The sequence below is a fragment of the Xyrauchen texanus genome, chromosome 43 (genome assembly GCF_025860055.1).
Source record: "Xyrauchen texanus isolate HMW12.3.18 chromosome 43, RBS_HiC_50CHRs, whole genome shotgun sequence".
NCBI lineage: Eukaryota > Metazoa > Chordata > Actinopteri > Cypriniformes > Catostomidae > Xyrauchen > Xyrauchen texanus.
In genome coordinates this window covers 25,796,042-25,808,760 of record NC_068318.1, presented here as the reverse complement: position 1 = coordinate 25,808,760, position 12,719 = coordinate 25,796,042, and the positions used below count along the sequence as shown (strand labels likewise).

At 36.9% G+C, this 12,719-nt stretch overlaps 1 protein-coding gene across 3 annotated transcripts in view; it reads right to left on the bottom strand.

Moving 5' to 3' along the window:
- LOC127636126 (RNA-binding protein Musashi homolog 2-like) overlaps positions 1 to 12,719 on the bottom strand; it is a 242,305-nt gene that overhangs the window by 48,612 nt on the left and 180,974 nt on the right. The gene's annotated exons all lie outside the window — the stretch shown is intronic.

Genomic DNA, 12,719 nt, shown 5'->3' with positions numbered 1-12,719 from the left:
TAGTTTTAGACCAACTGTGATGTGTGGGGTCCATATATACAGAAGCACATACTAAAGGACACAACCACACATTTCTTGCAGTCCACATGGGGAACCTGCTGGAGTCATTTTTCATAGGCAGTGCTGGGTTTTTCCCCGACCCTAATTCTTATCTCAACTTTTTAAACGATGACTATTCTATGCTGGACTCCCCTCTCCTTTCAGCAGTCAGAATAAAAGCACAGGGTCAGAGGTCAAGCGCAGTAGACTGTAGCAGCATGAGAAACACTTTGGAGATGTGAGATAACAAGACAAACACACAAATATACACTACTCTAGATAAAGAGATGAAAACAAAAAAGAGACTGTCTGTGATTTGTGTGCTGCTTTTCTTTTCTTTTTTTTTTTTTTTTCATTTTGGAGCTTGACAGCCTGGATCCCAAATCACCTTGATAATAAGGAAAAGAGTAGCCATTGCATTCTTAAACATTTCTCCTTATATGTTCTATGGAGGAAGAAACCCTGCATTCCAAATAAATCAGCTTCCAAAGGGCACTCCAAAGGGAGAACAATTATGGCCGCAATGTTGAAGGGCCAAACTGAAGTGTTCATAAATAGCTGCTTCAATGGGCCCTTCGAAATGAACATTTCCATACGTTTCAACTGATGGACACTTCGCTGTCAAGAGGGCCAGAACCAGACAATACATAATAAATCTGCAGGCTTGCCAAGTGTAATGTACATTAAACAGCTGCAACTGCAAACACAGTCTGGTTTTATCACTAAAAACATGTGATCCATTAATCTCCGTGGTTTATAAAAACTTTGAATTATTATAATGAATACAAATAAAAAAAAAAAAAAATCAAACGCTGGCTTTTTGTTTGAAACTGGTTGTTACTTGTGTTGTTTTACTGTGAACTTGATTGATCTGGTATTCTAATAAGACAGAAGTATACACTGTCACATTTTCTTTATAATGAGTAAAAGTTTTAAAGCTTTTTTTTTTGCATTCTGAAAGATATTAATAGTGAGGCAAAATCATGTGTAAATATTTTCGATTAGGTACAATGGATGTTCATTTGCATCAGCTTTTGTGCGATGATAACAGTGGCTTATTTGGCTTGGATAGATGACATTGAAGTGTGTTCCGAATGACCAATATTTTGAGCCCTTTGAAGCTCTCACTCTGGAAGGGATACTCTTTGAACGGATTAGGGTATATATGTATGGATGAGCCCTTCGGAATGGAACACACCCAAAGTATTTCAACAAATATAGGTACTGTAGCAAAACCAGCACTCTCTTGTTTATCTCTCTGATTTTTTCTCTGCCTTTTCTCTGAGCCTTTGTACAAAGCAGCTTTTGCCTATTTTGTAAAATTGAGAGCAGCAGAGAGCGCACATGTGTGTGTGTTTGGTACCTGGAGGGTGGTGGTAGGGGTGTGATCTTGAAAATGAAGAAGACTGCTGACAAATCAACCATCAGGAGCCATTTTTCACCATAGTTCTCAGACAGAGAAGCACACTAGAGGTCTCTAGAGAACTCTTATGTCACAATGTGTCCACAACACACACGACTAAATCTGTTCGATCACAGATTTTATGCCACTGTGCAGTTCCATCAGGGGTCTGAAGGGGGCAGTGCTGTGCTAACTGCCTTTCTGGCTCTGGGACAGTCTGACCTCTGTTTTAACAGTCACCCACTCACTTTCACACACTTACAATCTCACAAACAAACCGCAGAGAGTAGTCCAAGTCCCTGCACACATTGAAGAGCTAACACTTTTGAGAGGAACCATATGTACAGCGGAGTGTGGTGTTCTCTCCGTTCCCTGGTGTAGCAGAACCCACTCGCACTTAAACAGACAGATGTGAGAGGGTTTCAGAAAAATTGGAGACATCTCCGTTTAAGTTTATGATGATGCAAATCAGCTACAGGACAAGAACAAGATACACATTTTATCCCCTCTCTATAGTGTCAAACATTCAGACACCAGTCTCAGCCTAAGATGGCATGTACATGGACTGCCCAAAGGTAATTTATGGACCGTTTGATGCATATGGCTCACAAAAAAAATGACAGGAGTTTTCTTTAAAAAAGGTTCACAGCCTAAAATTTTGAAAGACATTCAGAGTTTTGTTCAAATCACTTAACATTAAGTAAACAGTACATCTTTGATTAATCAGCCAATATTTTGACATTTTGAGATCAGCTATGCCCACTCTGCAAATTAACAAAATGTTGATGTTCATTTAACAGTTGCTTAAAGGATGCCTGTTTTCTGATTTTAAATGTTTTTGAGAAAATATTATGAAAATAATTGTTCAATTAATTTCAGCAATTTTGTTAATCTCAATAAATCACTGTCATTAAATTGCATTACATATTCAGTACTGTGCATTATATGTTTATATTAGCATTAAATAAGCCAATATCCACTGTGATCTCAAGATATTGTATTGGCATTATAAAAAACCCAGGTCGACTAGTGGTGTATCACCGATTTCTGATTTACCCTCCCCTTCAATGTCATGTAAAAAAGACAAGCTGTGGTCGGTCATTTTTCATGTCAACAGGGTGCAACATTGTGTTTCCAGAAGTAAAAATACCATTGATTTTCTCCATTGGGAAGTAAATCTTTAACAATAACTTACAAACCTTTAAAGACAGGCCACCTGCGAGTTTGCAAGGTTGTTAATCGATGGCATATGATTCTGTTGAAGCAATCAGTCTTAATACATTTAAAAATAGTGTTTAATAGAGGAATTTCTGCTTATGAAAGACAAAAGATTTTTTTGCTTCAAATCAAAGCTTGTATACTTATGATTCACCTTGGAGCTGGCTGCTTTGATTCATGGCTTAGAACGCTTGTGTTAAGCATTTTATGGAAAAAAAATTAATGGGAAAAACACTACCGGAACCAATGTGGGCAGGTACAGTTGCGCTCTATGGGCACCTTCCTGTGGGTGGTTCTTGGACAGAACAAGCAGCAAAATAGATCACACATATATCAACAGTCAAAAGTCTAATTCTGCAACACTGTGCAGACACATCTCAGATGTACTCTTGCATTAGCTCGTGTGTGTTTGTGACTCACAGTGAAACCAAACATCAATTTTGCTCTGTCCTCTGCGCTTTTGACCCATCGGCTCTGCAGTCTGACCTCCACGATTCCTGCTGTGTTCACCCCCTCCAGGGCCTCTTCATCACAGCAGATGGCTAAAGCCCCAACCATCCATGGTTATTAAGACCAAAAACATCCCTGTGGCTCTGAGCACAATCAACACCTCTCTCTCTATTTTTACAACTTTCCCTTCACCTTAGACAATCTGCTTTGACTCCAGCACTCCTTGTCCGCTGTCGCAAGTGGCAAAGTCATTTTGACTAAAATGCATCACACACAAGCTATCTAAGAGCAATCATCCCACGTTCATCTTTCTCTCTCGGGTTACCAGGTTTCCTCCTCGGCACATAGCGCTAAATCCATTAAAATGCTAAATCAATGAGACATTAAGTGATCTTTACATAAAAGCAGATTTTTCTGGCAGCGGTTCAATGTATTTAAAGTAGAACACTTCAGAGAGAAAGTTCCAGAAGACCATAATTTGCTCGCATAAGATGAAGAAGAGAGAAAGCAGCAGCAGCTAAAGTTCATGCGCTGTCAGACTCCATTTTAAAGCGTCGACTCTCTCTCTCATCTGGGGATTTTTAAATTGATTTAAATTCTAAATAGCCTCCCAAGAACATTTACAAAATCACACATAAGTTGGCTAGTGTGCTCATTAAGATAGTAGAAGTTGTCATCTGTGAAAGCACATCAGAGTGTGTAAAAAACACACTTGTAACACACTCAAGTTTAGTGTATAGTATAGTCTCTGGTGTGTGCAGGCGCAGATGGGGGGAGAGAAATCTAATAAACACTGAGGTATGGAGATCCATTATGCACACAGGACGATCACTGCTGTGGGACAGTTTTAGATTACACGCATGGAAAGAAATCATTAGTACCTGTTGGAAGCATGGGGTGGGCTGTGTCCTCTGTTCCGGACACAATGGCAGCTACATGAACTAGTGAATGGCCACAGTCAGAGATTAAGTTTTGGCAGTTAAAGGTGCACTCAGCAACTTTTTGTTTGTATCATCTTGGACTTACAGTAACATCTAGTGGTGTGGATGCAGCATCGTACAAAATCAATAGTTTTAAATTTCAGATGCCATTGTAGAAATTCACTATTCACAATCAGCCATGATTAGTTTAATCCAAGACTGAAAGTGTCCAATAGCAAGATGGTTACTGAGATTAAGCGAGTAGTATTCAGCTGGTCATGTGATTCTAAAATGGCAGCACCCATGAGGGCACCCCTGCCCCATGTAGACTAAAACAGCTTTTATAAGGTTACTGATATGACTAGTCTTCATCTTGTGTGAGCGGTCATGATTTTATACATATGTTTCAAAATAATTAATTTCTTTAAGTGTAAATCTTTTATTAATATGGGGAAAACTACTAGTGCACCACACCAGGAGAAATAAATAGACAAAAATAGAGAAGGACCATTAATGTTTCAGTCTTTCAGAGATTGCAATATAAACTTCTAAGGACTGGATTAACCTTTAAAGTTAACAGGAAATCAAAATGGACCCTATTTACTTAGTTAATACAGACAGACAGACAGATATGGGATTTTTGATGGCCTGTTATTAGAAAACTGTTAGCCCGATAAGTTAGAAAAGATATTAGGTCTCTCCAAACCGTACACTTCTGCACTATTGTACTTCATTTTGAAGTCTAAGTAGTGCTAGTATTACACTGCAAATGCAACAAAAAGATGTGTACTACGATGATGGACTTCTTCAACCATAAAAACAGAATGTGGACTGTTGGTCACTTCATACACTCATGACTTGCTGACTCGAGTGGACTTACCTGGCTGCATAACAGCGCCTTAAAAATAAGTTGAATGCTCATCCCACGCTGTATGAATATGAAGGTCATTTGAGATGTGTTTATCTGAGGATGGTTAATGCACTAAAGCTAGCAGTAACACATTGTATGTGTATAAAACGTCACTTCTGTCAGCTGTTAATAAATAAATAAATAAATGTTGAGTGTTCCATTTGCGACGATACACTTTGAAAATTCATACACTATCAGGATGAGTACATAGTGTATATTGTAATTGCATAGTATATGGTGCATCATTTGGGACACATCTATAGCATCCTAACACAGAAAAGCCTAAAGCTCAGTGCCAAGTTTGGTGGATGTATTTTTAAACCTCTAGGAGCAGTTATAACTGATAATTTGTAGTGGTGCATCAATCAGAAAATTTGAGGCAGATCACTGATATTTTAATGTCAGTTTTATCAGATCACCAATATATATTCACTGGGGGCCAAAAGTTTGGAATAATGTACAGAAATTGGTACTTTAATTCACCAAAGTGGCATTCAACTGATCACAAAGTACAGTCAGGACATTACTGATGTAAACAAAACAAAAAACAGCACCATCACTATTTGAAAAAAGTCATTTTTGAACAAATCTAGACAGGCCCCATTTCCAGCAGCCATCAATCCAACACCTTATCCTTGAGTAATCATGCTAAATTGCTCATTTGGTACTAGAAAATCACTTGCTATTATATCAAACTGAAAGCTATTTGGTTTGTTAAATGAAGCTTAACTTTGTTTTTGTGTTTGTTTTTGAGTTGCCACAGTATGCAATAGACTGGCATGTCTCAAGGTCAATATTCGGTCAAAAATTGCAAAAAGGAAACAGCTTTCTCTAGAAACTCATCAGTCAATCATTGTTTAGAGGAATGAAGGCTATACAATGCTTGAAATTGCCAAAAAAAAAAAAAGAAAACTGAAGATTTCATACAATGTTGTAAACTACAGTCTTCAAAGACAATGGACAACTGGCTCTAACAAGGACAGAAAGAGATGTGGAAAGCCAGATGTACAACTAAACAGGAGGATAAGTACATCAGAGTCGCTATTTTGAGAAATAGACACCTCACATGTCCTCAGCTGACAGATTCATTGAATTCTACCCGCTCAACACTAGTTTCATGTACAACAGTAAAGAGAAGACTCATGGGTGCAGGCCTTTTGGGAAGAATTGCAAAGAAAAAGCCACTTTTGAAATAGGAAAAAAAAAAAGAAAAGGTTAGAGTGGGCAAAGAAATACAGACATTGGACAACAGATAGCAGATCAGCTAGACTGTAAGGTGTGTGAGAAGTGCCCGACAAGACAGCCACACCTATGGCAAGTGCTACAGGAAGTGTGGGGTGAAATGTCACCTGTGTATCTGGACAAACTGACAGCTAGAATGCCAAGAATCTGCAAAGCTGTACATGAAGGATTGTTTGATGAGAACTCTTTAAAGTAGTTTAAGAAGTTCTGAATTTTTTTAATTTTTATTGTGATAGTAATGTTTTACATTATTAATGTCCTGACTATAAATTGTAATCAGTTGAATGCCATTTTGGTGAATAAAAGTACCAATTTCTTTCCATAAGAGCAAAATCTGTACATTATTCCAAACCTTTGGCCCCCAGTGTATATATATTTTTAAATGAACACTGGTTTATTTTAGGGATGTGCATAAGTAGTCGAATACTCCAGTATTCGTTCTGCAATAATTATTTGAATAGTAAAAATACTATTCCTATTTCGCCAAGTTTATCTTTGCTGGCCATATATACAGTGAGATGCATGTTAAATCCTGAACACACAAACTAAAACTGGCAGTTATAACATAATGCACTGGGTCGCGCTGTTGAGAGTGGACACAAGTTGATCACATTTGATGAGCAAACGGTTCTGTCAGTACATTCAGATGGACACCACAAAAGCGGGTTATTGTGATATGTGGCTTACTGTGAGAAAGCTGGGTTTGTGTTTAAATGTATTGGATAAGCGGTGTACACTTTGCTCTCGTATATGTGCAGCTCATCAGAAAGCAGCATCCCGGTAGCAACGTAATCCCCTCAACGCTTCTGTAAACAACAAACATGGCATCCAAGAAAGACTATGCAAGCTGAGGTATGGGGCATTGCTTGTTTAAATATATATATATATATATATATATATATATATATATATATATATATATATATATATATATAAAAATAAAATAAAATAAAAACAACACAGGACAAGATATAAGCTTGTTTAGATATAATTATAAGCCTGTTTTTGGTGGCAACCTTATGACTAAAAAAAGTATTTTACAATGTCTCTTTCTCATTAATTACTTTCAAAAAATAAAAAATTATATAACATTGAAGCACTTACAATGGAAGTGAATGTGGCCAATATTTGGAGGGTTTCAAAAGGCAGAAATGTAATGCTTATTATTTTAGAAAAGCACTTACATAAATGTTTGTTAAAACTTGTGTACAGTATTATTAGCTGTTAAGTTGTTTAAATTTTAATTTCTACAGGCATTTTAGGGTTTGTTGACTACATCATCATGGCAAGAAATTGGCTTTAACTTTACACAGAAAATGTTAGTAAGTAATTTTATCATACTGAAATCATGTTTACTGTTTGCCATGTGGCTATACTTTTTTTTTTTTAACTATTTTAAAATTCAAAAATTGGTCCCGGTTCACTTACACTAGTTAGTGCCAGTTTCAGAGTGCTCATAATTCCTTAAATTGTCTCTTTCACTTCACAAACCTCATGACTATCGCCAGAGGTTACATCACATATATGCCTCTGAAACAACATTCTTTTTTGGTTGATGTTACCAAGCCATCTTACTGAATTTTTCAACTTCCTCCTCCATCTGATTATACAGATTTATCATTGATTTTGGAGACCAACAATATCAGCAGTTTAATGTCTGTTTGAAATGCTTGTTCTAGATTAAGACCCAAAAGAATGTTACCAGTCATCGTGTTGCCACGTTCCAACCAACATTTCAAAACTACAAATAAAATAAAGAAAATAAAACAGGAAAACATGGTTTCATGACAATGTGAATTGTCACACTCACTGTGAATGGGGTCCGCAGGGATGCAATGTTTTGTTATAACATCGTGTTGTGGTGAAAATATGTGCTCAGTGTGAATAGGCCTGAGGATGTCGAAGGAGACAAATTACACAGAGAGAGAGAGAGAGAGAGAGAGAGAGAGAAAGATGATTCCATCAGATGATATATCAGTGCTGTTACTCTGGCATGTAACGACTGTTTCATTAATAAAAACAAAAGTGCAAATAGTCTGCTAATCAGAGAGACCATTGGCACACCATCCGTCAGAGTTCACCAATGGTGGGCAGTGGTGGTAACCAGCAGATCAGAATAGGGCCATGACCTACATGTGTATCAGATTGACATGTGCTGCTAAATATCACCTATGACCCACTGTCAATCTAACACAGAACACAGTGACCTCAAAGCACTGCTGGAAATAACAAAGACAAAAAAGGAGCAGCTTCTGAGGAGGAGCAACAAACTGCAGCAGATATGAATTAATAACGTGGCAGCAAACAGCTCCATTCAGAACAAAACGCTGATGTAATGGAGTGTTTTGTCTGAGGATGTCGAAGGAGACAAATTACAGAGAGAGAGAGAGAGAGAGAGGAGAGAGAGAGAGAGAGAGAAAGATGATTCCATCAGATGATATATCAGTGCTGTTACTCTGGCATGTAACGACTGTTTCATTAATAAAAACAAAAGTGCAAATCAAAGCTTAGAGCTCAAATAATCACCCGCAATGTGTTCTGTGGAATCCCCTGCGATGAACTACTCTCTAACCTTTCACAGACTAAGAGTATTAACTGTGCTTTTGGTCATCAGATTCATTGACTTCATCAACATTAGACCTGTGGCCTCTACAGCCAATTAAAAGGAGAGAGAGAGAGAGAGAGAGAGAGAGAGAGAGAGAGAGAGAGAGAGAGAGAGAGAGAGAGAGAAAGCCTTGGGTGTATTTATTTCCCTGAAAAGCCTCCAGTGAATCCAGGCTATTTAATACAGATAGCTGCATCAGCTCAGATCAGAGCATTGATAAATAATGGCTTGCAGAGGATTTTATTGAACACACACACACACACACACACACACACACACACACACACACACACACACACACACACACACACACACACAAACAACATTGTCCTGTTTCACACTGACACCTGGTTTGACTTTTGTTTGAGAATGTTAAAATGTTCGAAAACAAGCTATGCTAAGCCAAGCCAACTTCATTACACTTAACATATTTCGATATTGCATTATATTTCCAGGTGAAAAGATAGGTGAATAGGTCAAAGAAAAAAAACTTTAGGTGGGACTTGATTTGATTATGAAAAGGGAGCGTTCCATACCGTAGTCTATTGTGAAGGGCTTTTACCCTCAAAAAAGACCATGACACACATTTGACCGGAACAAGAAAGCTGAAGTTCAAGTTAACCCTCAAGAGCATCTTCATGTACCCCAATGGTAAAGATACAATAGATCTTTTTCAAAGCATCATTTGCTATTTTTCACAACACTCTGGAATGCTCGATCACACCATTGAACTGTTCAATTCAGCTGTTTCTGGAGTCTCTTTCTTCTCACATAATTCATTTATTTACCTAATTCGTAATTTCAACTCAAATAATTTTTTGATGCCCATTTATTTACTTATTGGGAAGGTAACTATTTAATAGGTGAAATAATGTACAGTCAGCCAGTAAGGCTGAAATGATTAGTCGACGTTATCGACAACGTCCGCAATAAAAAATTGACGACAAAAATTTTAATTGTTGAATAGTCGTTTGATCTAGTTTAACGTAACATGAGATCATATTAAACTCTAATGATGACACGTGAGAGCAGCACTGCAGCCCGCGCCTGATTGAGGAGCAGAAGGATTTCACGGATCACAGACCAGATGCACTCTAAACTTTCCAAACAGCTTCAGGTGATGTAGATTGAAAAGTACAAGGGAATTATACAAAAATACCAAATAAGTAAATACAGAAGCACTCTCGTTGTGGAATAAGTGGGGTCGGAGCTTTTTAAAGGAAACACCCCGGTGTTACATCTTAAATGCAGTTTTATTAAAGTTCAAACAATAAGGAAGCAGGTCATGTAATTAACACTGGCATTTGTCTGTGCGGTCAGCGCCACTTCTATGAGTCTAAGGGGGAGAGATTGAAACTCCACCCGGCTGATGCACATTCTGTTACGGAGACGCTCATCCCTCGAGCACACACTTGCTGCAGTTAGATTATAACGTGATGGCTTGTGACTTATTGAATCATAATATGTCACCGTGCATTTCTTGCATGGTGACATTGTGAAGAAAATTCCCAATACTCAGTTTTATTAATAAGAGAGAGTTTGTTTTTTGTGAGTTAAAGATGGAATGAAGTGAACAAAAAGGTTAGAGAGGGTAGACTTCGACCCATTATACACTGCATCAAAATACGTTTATGATTTGTTTTGGCTTGTTTTTCCAATAAAAATATCTAAAACTAATTTTAAAAAAGTACATTTACGTTAGGAACTATATTGCAGAAGAATTTTCTTTTATCTGAGAATGTTGAATATAACATTAAAAATACATATATTTTAAAATATCTAAAAATCTTTAAAAAAAAGTTGCATTCACCTGAGCAGCAGCATATAAGATATTTAGACTTGCTTTTAGAGAATAGATCTTGAATATATGTATATTTTGTCTTTACTGCACTCGCAGAATTATAACCAATTGAAAAAAATACGCTTATATTTAAGATACATCCTCTTAAAGCAAGTCTAAATATCTTAAATGTTGCTTCTCAAGTAAATTTATCTTGTTTTAAGGATTTTTAGACTATTTCAAATGGAAGTCAAGGCAAAAACACTTGATAACAATAGGTTTATTTGCAGTGAATTTCTTTACTGAATTAAACTTAATCAACAGTATTTTTCCCTTTAATTCAGAGAATGTCATTTAGAGGTATTTGTAAAATATTATTTTGTCCTCTTTATTGTTAGTACATTTAGCACATTTAATACAACCTTTTAAGTCGGGGCACAAGCTGAAAAATCGGTAAAGAGCTAATGATTAATCATTGCAATAATTGCTGAATATTCGAATAATCGTTCTAATAATTGTTAGATTAATCGATTATCAAAATTATCGTTAGATGCAGCCCTATCTGCCAGTAATTATTACAAAACAAACCCTGTGATACAAGACCACTCTGCTCCACATCTGGGTTCTGATCACTCTATCAGGGTTTATTTTATGATAATGACTAGCTGACTGTAGATTGTGCCATATTTATAGCCGTAACCTTTATTATAACATTATTACATTAATGTTAACTGACATTAAAGTGTTGCATTAACTAGCAAGATTTTAGAAAAGCTGCATTACTTACGACAGTACACTTTAACAATGCCAAAAGAGCAATTGAACTATTGGTTAACATTATTTCTAGCCTAGGCAACATCAACTGAGTTTGAAAAATAACAAAAACAAATGTTTTTTTCTTCTTCTATGGAATAATGTCCACAGATGAATTGTGCACAAAAAGACCAGGAGCATATATTCAGAAAGTAAACTAATATCAACTACAAAATAATCCTGATGCCACTTATAATTAAATTGAGCTCTTAACTAATAATGCCCCTCACTGAGCAGCAGTCAAAAGTTACAGGTGGGAAGGAGGGTAGGGTGCAATGCTTTCTGTTTCCTGTGGCCTGACCCTGACTGGGATAAACTACTGTATTTTATGCATGTGCAGCTGTGTGTTTTTATTTGTCTAGGTGGAAAAACAGGTAAGATCTTGTTGCTTTACCAATTTTATGTATGTCTGTCATAAGAAATCTGCCAATAAATCTGTGTTTGTTTGTATGTGGGCCACCTGCTTGCAAATTCCCTAGAAATTTAATGACTACCTCATCTTGGCTTTCATCCTGTCGGCTTCAATCAGTGTATTCCAGATTCACACATGTGAATGTGCATGTATTTATGTATGTGAGTTTAGCAACAGGAAGCTATACTTGTAAAGGAAACAGCTTTCTTTCACACTTTCCATATGTTAAAGTGTGTGTTTTTAATGCTTTTGTCTATTCAGTAGTTTAAAATGTATTGTATACTTTGATAGCTCCCCAAGTTACAGTCACAAACACAATACAGTAAATTGCTTTGATAAGAAACTATCTACCAGGAACATTATGGTAAAAGCAAATGCAAATGTGTATGTTTGTACTGTATGTTCTGCAGGTGAGGTTGATTTTGTCTATGTCTCAATGTAGGTCAGCTAACAGCACAGGCCATTCATTCCTGTGTCCTACTTCCAAACTCTCTCTCTCTCTCTCTCTCTCTCTCTCTCTCTCTCTCTCTCTCTCACACACACACACACACGCACACACACGCACACACGGTTCTGCCTCTCATTTGAGCAAACCCTCCTCCTAAGATCATGAGAGTGAAGAATAGAAAGAAATACAAAATTAAGAACATAAACTAACAAAAACAAGTGATCAGGTGAAATGAACAGAACTTTGTTCTCAGCAGTTTGAATCAAAATGGACTATTCTACCTTGCATAATAAATGTCCTTGGCCTTACTGTGCACGTTTCAAACTACCAATTAGACAAGCTACATTAGGGATGGGACGATATGGTTATCTCACAATTTGGTTCGATATATGATATGAGATTCAGGATTCGATACAATCTTGATTCGATATAACACTTAAATTCCAAAATATTACAGAAGGTTTTTTTTTATTTTCTGAA